Source organism: Nerophis lumbriciformis, linkage group LG03 (genome assembly GCF_033978685.3).
Source record: "Nerophis lumbriciformis linkage group LG03, RoL_Nlum_v2.1, whole genome shotgun sequence".
Taxonomy (NCBI): Eukaryota; Metazoa; Chordata; class Actinopteri; order Syngnathiformes; family Syngnathidae; genus Nerophis; species Nerophis lumbriciformis.
Window position 1 is genome coordinate 23,342,501 of NC_084550.2, and position 12,500 is coordinate 23,355,000.

The window sequence follows — 12,500 nt, forward strand, 5'->3', positions numbered from 1 at the left end:
GGTTCAAAATACGACTAATAATATTAATAATAATAAAGTAACATAGTAAAAAGCACTTTATATTGAGTAAACGAGCTCAAAGTGCTACAGTGTATTAAAAAATAAATAAATAAAAAGATAACAAAGAAATAAATAAAAATAAAAACTAGAACAGCCAAATAGCTATAACTAGTATGCATATATCTAATAAAAGGCTTTTTTTTTTTTTTTTTTAAAGGGGCTTTTAAGCCTTTTTTAAAAGCATCCACAGTCTGTGGTGCCCTCAGGTGGTCAGGGAGAGCGTTCCACAGACTGGGAGCGGCGGAGCAGAAAGCCCGGTCTCCCATTGTTCGTAGCTTTGTCCTCGGAGGTTAGAGGAGGTTAGCCTGTCCGGAGCGGAGGTGACTGCTAGACTTTGGACTAGGATTACAGTCCCGATCATGACATCACATGGACAAAGATAAGACCTTCTGGAGGAAAGTTCTGTGGTCAGACGAAACAAAAATGGAGCTGTTTGGCCACAATACGGAGCTGTTTAGCCACAATACCCAGCAATATGTTTGGAGGAGAAAAGGTGAGGCCTTTAATCCCAGGAACACCAGACCTACCGTCAAGCATGGTGGTGGTAGTATTATGCTCTGGGCCTGTTTTGCTGCCAATGGAACTGGTGCTTTAAATGGGACAACGGAAAAGGAGGATTACCTCCAAATTCTTCAGGACAAGCTAAAATCATCAGCCCGGAGGTTGGGTCTTGGGCGCAGTTGGATGTTCCAACATGACAATGACCCCAAACACACGTCAAAAGTGGTAAAGGAATGGCTAAATCAGGCGAGAATTAAGGTGTTCCTCAAGGCACCCCTTCAAGTCCTCTCCTTTTTGACAGTTACACATTTTTTTCGTAACATGATTTATGTAACTAAGGTGTTGTTGTAGCTTGTTTACTTCAGATGCAGTCAGTAGTCATTTGTTCAACCAGTGGTGTTCCGCAAGGTTCCATCTTAGGTCCTTTCTTTTTCATCATTTGGGCTATTCAATTGATGGCCCACAAGTTTGTTTTATTTTATGAATTTATTTTTTTAGGCGCTTTTTAGGCCAACACTGTGTTTATAAGTTGTATGTCAGCAGCCAAGAGGTGCTTTTTAACCTGCAACCTGCTCCAAAGCATTCACACATGTGGTTTTCTACACCAAAATATATCTATTTATTCTTCTTCTTCAGATTTTGGCGCGCTCTACCTTCCACATTTTTCAACCGATTCAAACCGTACCAACTTGAAACTGTTAAGCCTATTTGGGAATCGCGGGCTTTCCCTTGACAAATTCCAAAAATTCCCAGATTTCCCAGAATTCCAGGTTTTCTGGGACATTTGTCCCATTCAAAATGAATTGGTCATTTTTCAAACTTCCACCATTTCCACATTTTTCAACCAATTCAAACCATTTCACCTTCAACATATTTCAATCATCCTGCAGATTCAAACTATAATTTTTTCAAGTTCAAAAGAATTCCAGGAATTCCCGTTTTTTCAAACCCTTTTTTCTGTCGACTGCTCCTTCCACATTTCTCAACCCACTTCAACCGTTCCACCGACAAACCATTCCTCTTAATCAGGACAAAAAACAAAGATGTTTTTTTAACTGGAAAAATCCCCGGTTTTCCCGAAATTCCAGGAATTCCGTCATACCATTTCACAATAAAAAATGTTACCACTTCAACATTTCTCAACAGATTTGAAAAATTCCAACACCAACCAACCAACACCAACTGATTCAGAACATTCACTTTTTTTTTTTAGCATTTTCTCCAAAAATTCCCTCTTTTCCCAAAATTTCCATTGAAAGAATGGGAAATTTTTCCAAGTTTCACAACTACCCAAAATTTTTATCCGATTAAAACTATTCCAACTTCAAAATATGCAGCCTGTTCAGGAATTGTGTGCCTCCTTTCAAAAAATATCCTAGAATTTCCAGTTTTCAGGAACATTTTCTCCATTCAAAATGAATTATCCATTTTTCACACTTCCACAATTTCCAAATTTTTTAACCAATTCAAACCATTTCACCTTCAACATATTTCAATCATCCTGCAGATTCAAACTATATTTTTTTCAAGTTTCAAAATATTCCAGGAATTCCCGTTTTTTCAAACCCTTTTTTCTGTCGACTGCTCCTTCCACATTTCTCAACCCACTTCAACCGTTCCACCGACAAACCATTCCTCTTAATCAGGACAAAAAACAAAGATATTTTTTAACTGGAAAAATCCCCGGTTTTCCAGAAATTCCGTAATACTATTTCACAATAAAAAAATGTTACCACTTCAACATTTCTCGACAGATTTGAAAAATTCCAACACCAACCAACCAACACCAACTCATTCAGAACATTTACATATTTTTTTTTAGCATTTTCCCGAAAAATTCCCTCTTTTCGCGAAATTTCCATGAAATTTCCATTGAAAGAATGGGACATTTTTCCAATTTTCCCAACTACCCACATTTTTTATCCGATTTAAACTATTCCAACTTCAAAATATGCAGCCTGTTCAGGAATTGTGTGTCTCCTTTCAAAAAATATCCTAGAATTTCCAGTTTTTAGGGACATTTTCTCCATTCAAAATTAATTATCCATTTTTCACACTTCCACAATTTCCAAATTTTTTAACCAATTCAAACCATTTCACCTTCAACATATTTCAATCATCCTGCAGATTCAAACTATATTTTTTTCAAGTTCCAAAATATTGCAGGAATTCCCGTTTTTTCAAACCCTTTTTTCTGTCGACTGCTCCTTCCACATTTCTCAACCCACTTCAACCGTTCCACCGACAAACCATTCCTCTTAATCAGGACAAAAAACAAAGATGTTTTTTTAACTGGAAAAATTCCCGGTTTTACCGAAATTCCAGGCATTCCGTAATACCATTTCACAATAAAAAATGTTACCACTTCAACATTTCTCGACAGATTTGAAAAATTCCAACACCAACACCAACTCATTCAGAACATTCAGATTTTTTTTTAGCATTTTCCCCAAAAATTCCCTCTTTTCCCGAAATTTCCATTGAAAGAATGGGACATTTTTCCAAGTTTCACGACTACCCAAAATTTTTATCCGATTCAAACTATTCCAACTTCAAAATATGCAGCCTGTTCAGGAATTGTGTGCTTCCTTTCAAAAAATATCCTAGAATTCCCAGTTTTTAGGGACATTTTCCCCATTCAAAATGAATTACCCATTTTTCACACTTCCACAATTTCCACATTTTTAACCAATTCAAACCATTTCACCTTCAACATATTTCAATCATCCTGCAGATTCAAACTATAATTTTTTCAAGTTAAAAAAAATTCCAGGAATTCCCGTTTTTTCAAACCCTTTTTTCTGTCGACTGCTCCTTCCACATTTCTCAACCCACTTCAACCGTTCCACCGACAAACCATTTCTCTAAATTAGGACCAAAAAACAAATATGTTTTTTTAACTGGAAAAATCCCCGGTTTTCCCGAAATTCCAGGAATTCTGTAATACCATTTCACAATAAAAAAATTCTACCACTACAACATTTCTCGACAGATTTTAAAAATTCCAACACCAACCAACCAACACCAACTCATTCAGAACATTCACTTTTTTTTTTAGCATTTTCCCCAAAAATTCCCTCTTTTCGCGAAATTTCCATTGAAAGAATGGGACATTTTTCCAATTTTCCCTATCCGATTTAAACTATTCCAACTTCAAAATATGCAGCCTGTTCAGGAATTGTGTGCTTCCTTTCAAAAAATATCCTAGAACTCCCAGTTTTTAGGGACATTTTCCCCATTCAAAATGAATTACCCATTTTTCACACTTCCACAATTTCCAAATTTTTTAACCAATTCAAACCATTTCACTTTCAACATATTTCAATCATCCTGCACATTCAAACTATATTTTTTTCAAGTTCCAAAATATTCCAGGAATTCCCGTTTTTTCAAACCCTTTTTTCTGTCGACTGCTCCTTCCACATTTCTCAACCCACTTCAACCGTTCCACCGACAAACCATTCCTCTTAATCAGGACAAAAAAACAAAGATGTTTTTTAACTGGAAAAATCCCCAGTTTTCCCGAAATTCCAGGAATTCCGTAATACCATTTCACAATAAAAAAAAGTTACCACTTCAACATTTCTCGACAGATTTGAAAAATTCCAACACCAACCAACCAACACCAACTCATTCAGAACATTCACTTTTTTTTTTTTAGCATTTTCCCCAAAAATTCCCTCTTTTCCCAAATTTCCATTGAAAAAATGGAAAATTTTTCCAAGTTTCACAACTTCCCAAAATTTTTATCCGATTCAAACTATTCCAACTTCAAAATATGCAGCCTGTTCAGGAATTGTGTGCTTCCTTTCAAAAAATATCCTAGAATTCCCAGTTTTTAGGGACATTTTCCCCATTCAAAATGAATTACCCATTTTTCACACTTCCACAATTTCCAAATTTTTTAACCAATTCAAACCATTTCACCTTCAACATATTTTAATCATCCTGCAGATTCAAACTATTTTTTTCAAGTTCCAAAATATTCCAGGAATTCCCGTTTTTTCAAACCCTTATTTCTGTCGACTGCTCCTTCCACATTTCTCAACCCACTTCAACCGTTCCACCGACAAACCATTCCTCTTAATCAGGACAAAAAACAAAGATGTTTTTTTAACTGGAAAAATCCCCAGTTTTCCCGAAATTCCAGGAATTCCGTAATACCATTTCACAATAAAAAATGTTACCACTTCAACATTTCTCGACAGATTTGAAAAATTCCAACACCAACCAACCAACACCAACTCATTCAGAACATTCACATTTTTTGTTAGCATTTCCCCCAAAAATTCCCTCTTTTCCCGAAATTTCCATTGAAAGAATGGGACATTTTTCCAAGTTTCACAACTACCCAAAATTTTTATCCGATTCAAACTATTCCAACTTCAAAATATGCAGCCTGTTCAGGAATTGTGTGCTTCCTTTCAAAAAACATCCTAGAATTTCCAGTTTTTAGGGACATTTTCTCCATTCAAAATGAATTACCCATTTTTCACACGTCCACAATTTCCACATTTTTCAACCAATTCAAACCATTTCACCTTCAACATATTTCAATCATCCTGCAGATTCAAACAATATTTTTTTCAAGTTCCAAAATATTCCAGGAATTCCCGTTTTTTCAAACCCTTTTTTCTGTCGACTGCTCCTTCCACATTTTTCAACTCACTTCAACCGTTCCACCGACAAACCATTCCTCTTAATCAGGACAAAAAACAAAGATGTTTTTTTAACTGGAAAAATCCCGGGTTTTCCCGAAATTCCAGGAATTCCGTATACCATTTCATAATAAGAAATGTTACCACTTCAACGTTTCTCGACAGATTTGAAAAATTCCAACACCAACCAACCAACACCAACTCATTCAGAACATTCAATTTATTTATTTTTAGCATTTTCCCCAAAAATTCCCTCTTTTCCCGAAATTTCCATTGAAAGAATGGGACATTTTTCCAAGTTTCACGACTACCCAAAATTTTTATCTGATTCAAACTATTCCAACTTCAAAATATGCAGCCTGTTCAGGAATTATGTGCTTCCTTTCAAAAAATATCCTAAAATTCCCAGTTTTTAGGGACATTTTCCCCATTAAAAATGAATTATCCATTTTTCACACTTCCACAATTTCCAAATTTTTTAACCGATTCAAACCATTCCACCTTCAACATATTCCACTCATTCTGCACATTCAAACTATAATTTTTTGTAGTTAAAAAAAATTCCAGGAATTCCCGTTTTTTCAAACCCTTTTTTCTGTCGACTACTCCTTCCACATTTCTCAACCCACTTCAACCGTTCCACCAACAAATCATTCCTCTTAATCAGGACAAAAAACACATTTGTTTTTTTGAACTGGAAAAATTCCCGGTTTTCCCGAAATTCCAGGAATTCTGTAATACCATTTCTCCAAGTCATCAAATGCCGCCAAAAGGTGTTGAAAACTAACAAGGCTATCCGAGCTGTCGTGTTCAATTAGCCTTTCATTAGTAACCACGCCAAAAGTAGTCGTGCAAAGTTATTCGGGTTATTCAAGTCATACAACCACAAGCGACTTGGATAGCTTGCACTTGCACCCACTAAAGTCTCTGTAGAACGGCACCGTATAATAATCATCAGAAAACGCACGAGAGACAAGAACTTGGTTTATGCGGTCACACCACACAGCACATAGGGCTGTGAGCGCATCTGTTTTTATTAGCACACACAAATTGGCACAATCAACCACGGACGCCTTTTAGCTGTGCGTGTCAGCCTTCAATAATGACCGTATAATAACCATCAAAAACGCACGAGAGACAAGAACTTGGTTTATGCGGTCACACCACACAGCACATAGGGCTGTGAGCGCATCCTGTTTTTATTGGCACACACAAATTGGCACAATCAACCACAGACGCATTTTAGCTGTGCGTGTCAGCCTTCGATAATGACCTAATAATCATCAAAACCGCACGAGAGACAAGAACTTGGTTTATGCGGTCACACCACACAGCATATAGGGCACCTGTTTTTATTAGCACACACAAATTGGCACAATCAACCACGGACGCATTTTAGCTGTGCGTGTCAGCCTTCAATAATGACCGTATAATAATCATCAAAAATGCACGAGAGACAAGAACTTGGTTAATGCGGTCACACCACCCAGCACGTAGGGCTGTGAGCGCGCCTGTTTTTATTAGCACACACAAATTGGCACAATCAACCACGCATGCATTTTCGCTGTGCGTGTCAGCCTTCAATAATGAAAACAGGCGTTTAGGAAATAAAAGACCAAATAAAATAAAAGTAAATAAAAATAAATAATACACAATTAATAAAAAATAATAAAAAATTAAAATAACAAATCAACACAAAAATAATAAATAAATAAATAAATAAATAATAAAAGGCCAAACGCAATAATTGAGGGCACATCTTAACATGCATAATAAAACCTTAATTAAGCAAAAATATGATTTATTTGATTACTTGATTAATCGGGATATTCGATGGAATACTCGATTACCAAAATATTCTATAGCTGCAGCTCTACAACAAAAAATTCATTGGTAGAATTGTGTTGAATTGATCATTGATTCTGAATCGAATAATCAAAGCAAGAATCGGAATTGAATCGGACCGTGAGGTGCCCAAAGATCCCGACCTCTGTCTTAATTGTAAGTTTGGACTATGGTCTACCAACCTTTGGAGAAAGAATACTGCTATCAAACCCTTCTGTTTGTCTTTCTTACAACCTGGACCTGATTTAAAGGATGCCCATACGGTATAAGTCACCGTGCGGTGACAGCTTTACAGTTACATACCACTCACATAAAGTGGAGTACAGGACGCGTACAACATTGTGTGTCAGCCGCAGCTTTAAGAGCCGCAAGGCAACCCTACTCTCGCACTTAATTATGTCACACAGGGATGTTCTCACTGGAATGCTCCCAAATACTAAAAGGAAATGGAGAGAAGGCATGACTGAAGGGGATCAGTCGTCCCGCCGGTACAAAAATACCGGGACGGTTCCCACATGTATTTGCCTACATCTGCCTCCTCATTACTCTGACGGGGGTGTACAACCCAAGCTGTCAGTCGGGGCAGTGAGGTATTTTTACTCCGCTCTGCCCGAGAGGGCACAGGTCAGAGGTCCGAGTACATTTGACTGAAATGAGCCGTGACCCTCGTTAAAGGATACGAGCAGGGCCATGCGGAGAACAAGCGCAGGAGAGTGGAGAAACTGACAATCTGTGAGAAGGAGACGGAGCTCGGAATACGCTGATGCACTTTGGACCGGAAACTACAGTTCATGAAATACTGCAGCCCGGCGCTCAGAGTAAAAGATTAGTCCCTGAAGGGGAAGTTCAAATATACTGTATGTCCATTTAGGAAGCAACATCCATCCATCCATTTTCTACCGCTTGTCCCGTTCGGGGCCGCGGGGGGCGCCGGAGACCATCCCAGCTTCACTCGGGCGGAAGGCGATGTACACCCTGGACAAGTCGTAGGAAGCAACAATAATTGTTTATTTCTTTTAATGTTATTTATTTATTTATGGTATTAACTTATTTATTTTTTACATTGTTTTACACTACTTTCCATTCATCCATCCAATGTTCATGCCACACACATAAATACATATATACACATATATATCTTTTTTTTTTTTTTTTTTTTTTTTTTTTTTTTATGTCCTGTCCAGCTTCTCAGGCAAATCATATAGTTGATGTAGATGCCCATGTCGGCTGTTCAGATTTACTTTACAAAAGAGAAGTGTAGGATACTTCTCTTGTTGCCTTATTTGTATTTGACTTTATTAAATGTATTTATATTATCATTTAGTGCAGCCGGGCCGGAGCAGGAGGGGATAGAAAGAGAAAAAAAAAGAAGACAGAGGGGGAAATTGTGGGGACAAGAGGGGGATTAGACAGAGAGACAAAAACAACAACAGCAAACAACAACAACAACAACAATAGAGCAACATCAGCAAATATGACATGTACAAATATGATGGTAAAAGTAATAGCAAATAAGCAGTTAGCGAAAAATAAAAAATAATACAGAAATAACAATGAGCATTATTACACTACAAATGGATCAATACAAATACCAATAGAAATAGCGCTATTGATAATGAACAATACCAATAATTTACCTTTATTATCAACAATACAGTTGTTTAAATGCAACAATACATATACGTAATGATAACTTGAGATACGAAAGAATGCAGAAAAATGGAGGGGGAGAAAGAGAAGCAACCTACATTAACCTTGTAGATTGTTATAGTCACAATAGGTTAAGCTTTGTCAGTGTGCCATGTGTTACACCCAGTTTACCCTAGGGCAACAACGTTAATATATGTTTGATGAAACGTGATTATGTGCATGAGTGTAAGTATGCATATGTACTTGTATATGTACAGAATGTGTATATGTGTTTGTACAATGAATGTATATGTACAGAATGTGTATATGTGTTTGTACAGTGAATGTATATGTACAGTATGTGTATGTGTATGTTTGTATATTGAATGTGCGTGTGGATGTACGAACATTAGGTAGGTAAATATGTACTGTATTTGTGTATGTATGTGGGAGCGTAGGTACCTATGTACGTATGTGAGCATATGTGAATTTGCATGTACAATACAATCGACTCCCAGAGTGCGTGGGAGCCAGAGCACGGCCCCATCACCCCCGAGAGCCCAACCCACAAACAGGAGGCGTGGTACCCAGGGAACCAGGGACCACCGCCCCCACGCAGCCAAGCCGGCCAGCGACAGGAACCCCAGAGCCCGACCCACCGTACCGCCCACAAGGGCCAGCAGCAGGCCGCAGACAGACGCACCCGGCAGAGGACAGGGCACGAGAAAAGCAGGGGACAGCCAGACCCCAAGCCAGCGAGAGACCACACCCCACACGGGCAGAAAGGCGAGACGCCCCGCCCGAGGGACCCAGAGACTCCCCGCAACCGGACGGGAAGACCGCCCCCGCCCCACCGGCAACCGGGCCCCCACGAGCCCACCCCCCACCCCCGGAGAGCGCGGCGAGGCCAGCCCCCGGCCACCCCACCCAAACCGGCCGCCGCAGGACCACCCAGGCACAGGGCCACGGGAACCACCCACCCCACCCGCAGGGACCCCAACGATGGAGATGGAACAACCAGCAACCGCCCCGCCGAGCCCCCCCCCTGAGGGAGGGGAAAATTAAAAAATAATATTAATAAAATATATTAAAAAATAAATAAATTAATAAATAAATTAATTAATTAATTTAAAAAAAAAAAGAATTAAAAGAAGATCACAGACATGCTGACAAACAAGGTCACTACCCCAGCAACTGGCCGACTCGCAGCACCTCGGAATACCTTGCAGCACCAAGCTACCACAACAGACGCAGGGACTAGGCCCAACAGGCCCCAACCAAGACGGGCACCCGGAAGGGATGGACAGCGGGACCCAGGAGCTCCAGACACGCAGTTCGGATGCAGTAGCCTGAGGCGTCGACCCCCGTCTGACAGGCAGGCCCAGAGCGTACCCCCAGAAATATACATACATACATACATATATACATACACATACACACATACACGTATACATACCCACACATACACATATATACATATACATACACATATGTACACATACACATATATAAACATACATACATACACACACATATACATACATATACACAGTTCGTCAGCCCCGACAGCCATCACGCGCGCGCGCTGCCATCAGTCACAACATCAGCCACACCCCTGCACCAGACCCAGCAGCCACGGGCGCCCACACCACAAACAAACGGCAACAGAAACAGCAGCCGCAATAACCCCAGACAGCCAGCACCAGCCAATCAAATCAAAGCGATCAAAAAAAAAACTGCGACCAGCAACCACACGCCACCAGGGCCACGGAGACCAGCCGGCGCCAGCCCGCCGGTCAGCCCGAACGCCAACACGCAAACAAGAGACACCAACAACCCCCCCAACCAAAAGGCCCCCCACCCCAACCCAAACCCGCACAAACACACCACCGCCCAAACAACCGAGACACAGCATCCAGACCAGACACGGGGGCTGCGCCGCCACCACACCAAGTCACCAACAGAGACCCCACAGCGCAAGGTCGGGCCACACGGGCACGGACCCCATCCAACAGGAAGTGAGACCCGCGCGACGCCACACACAAATAAATAATAAGATTAAAAAAATAAAAAATAAAAAAATAAAATAAAATAAAAAATAAAATTTAAAAAATAAAATAAAATAAAAACATATATATATATATATATATATATACACATATATATCTACATACATACATATATATATATATATATATATATATATATATATATATATATATATATATATATGTATGTATTTATACACACATATATATATATATATATATATATATATATGTATTTATACACACATATATATATATATATATATATGTATTTATACACACATATATACACACACACATATATACACCTATTTATATTAGGGCTGAAACGACGCGTCGACGTAGTCGACGTCATCGGTTACGTAAATACGTCGAGGACGTTTTTGTTCGTCGACGCGTCGCATATTTACGTCACACTACCGTCATGGCGGAGCGCAAAGCAGACGATGCGAGCGGTGCGAGCGAGGGGAAAAAAGCACGCCAAAAGTCGTCAAAAGTGTGGGAGTATTTCAATAAACGGCCTAAGAAGAAACTCTACTTTTACTCCGCTACTTTTATCTACATTCAGCTCGCTACTAATTTTTATCGATCTGTTAATGCACGCTTTGTTTGTTTTGGTCTGTCAGACAGACCTTCAAAGTGCCTGCCTTACTGGTGACGTTTCACTCCGTTCCACCAATCAGATGCAGTCACTGGTGACGTTGGACCAATCAAACAGAGCCAGGGGTCACATGACCTGACTGGCTCCGAGCTAACTTCGGGTGTTACCATTTAGTGGTCAATTGTACGGAATATGCACTGTACTGTGCAATCTACTAATAAAAGTTCCAATCAATCAATCAAAAGTGTGAAGGAAAAAAGACCCTTTTTTTTATTTCAACCGTAAAGACTGACTGCACAGTTCCTGTCTTCACAATAAAAGTCCCGCTCCATCGCGCCTGCGCTTTAAAAATAAGAGTCTCCGAAAGCCAGCGCAAACAAGCTAGCAAGCTACGGAGTTTGCCGTCAATGTATTTCTTGTAAAGGGTATAAAAACGAATATGGAAGGTGGACAAATAAGATGCCAAATAACAACCACTTTCATGTGGTATTAGACAGAAAGGAGGAACTTTTTTTCTCCTCCATTTGAAAACGTGGACGTTACCAGCACTGCTTCCTGATTACAATCAATGCAAGTCATCAGATTCAGGTAATACACCAACTTATATTCTTGTCTTCATGAAAGAAAGGAATCTATATGTTAAACATGCATGTATAATTATTAAAACACCTTTAACATGTAAACAAAAACGGCAAAATAAATAAATATAAATTATATACTGTATATATCAATGTATGTATATATATATATATACAGTGGGGCAAAAAAGTATTTAGTCAGCCACCAATTGTGCAAGTTCTCCCACTTAAAATGATGACAGAGGTCTGTAATTTTCATCATATGTACACTTCAACTGTGAGAGACAGAATGTGAAAAAAAAAATGCAGGAATTCACATAGTAGGAATTTTAAAAATTGTATTTGTAAATTATGGTGGAAAATAAGTATTTGGTCACTTCAAACAAGATCTCTGGCTCTAACAGACCTGTAACTTCTTCTTTAAGAAGCTCTTCTGTCCTCCACTTGTTACCTGTATTAATGGCACCTTTTTGAACTTGTTATCTGTATAAAAGACACCTGTCCACAGCCTCAAACAGTCAGACTCCAAACTTCACTATGGCCAAGACCAAAGAGCTGTCGAAGGACACCAGGAAAATAA

The 12,500-nt window shown here is 39.2% G+C and overlaps 1 protein-coding gene across 1 annotated transcript in view; it reads right to left on the minus strand.

Annotated features, from left to right (window-relative positions):
• The window catches only part of LOC133581529 (vasoactive intestinal polypeptide receptor-like), a 133,308-nt gene that overhangs the window by 60,128 nt on the left and 60,680 nt on the right, over window positions 1–12,500 (minus strand). The gene's annotated exons all lie outside the window — the stretch shown is intronic.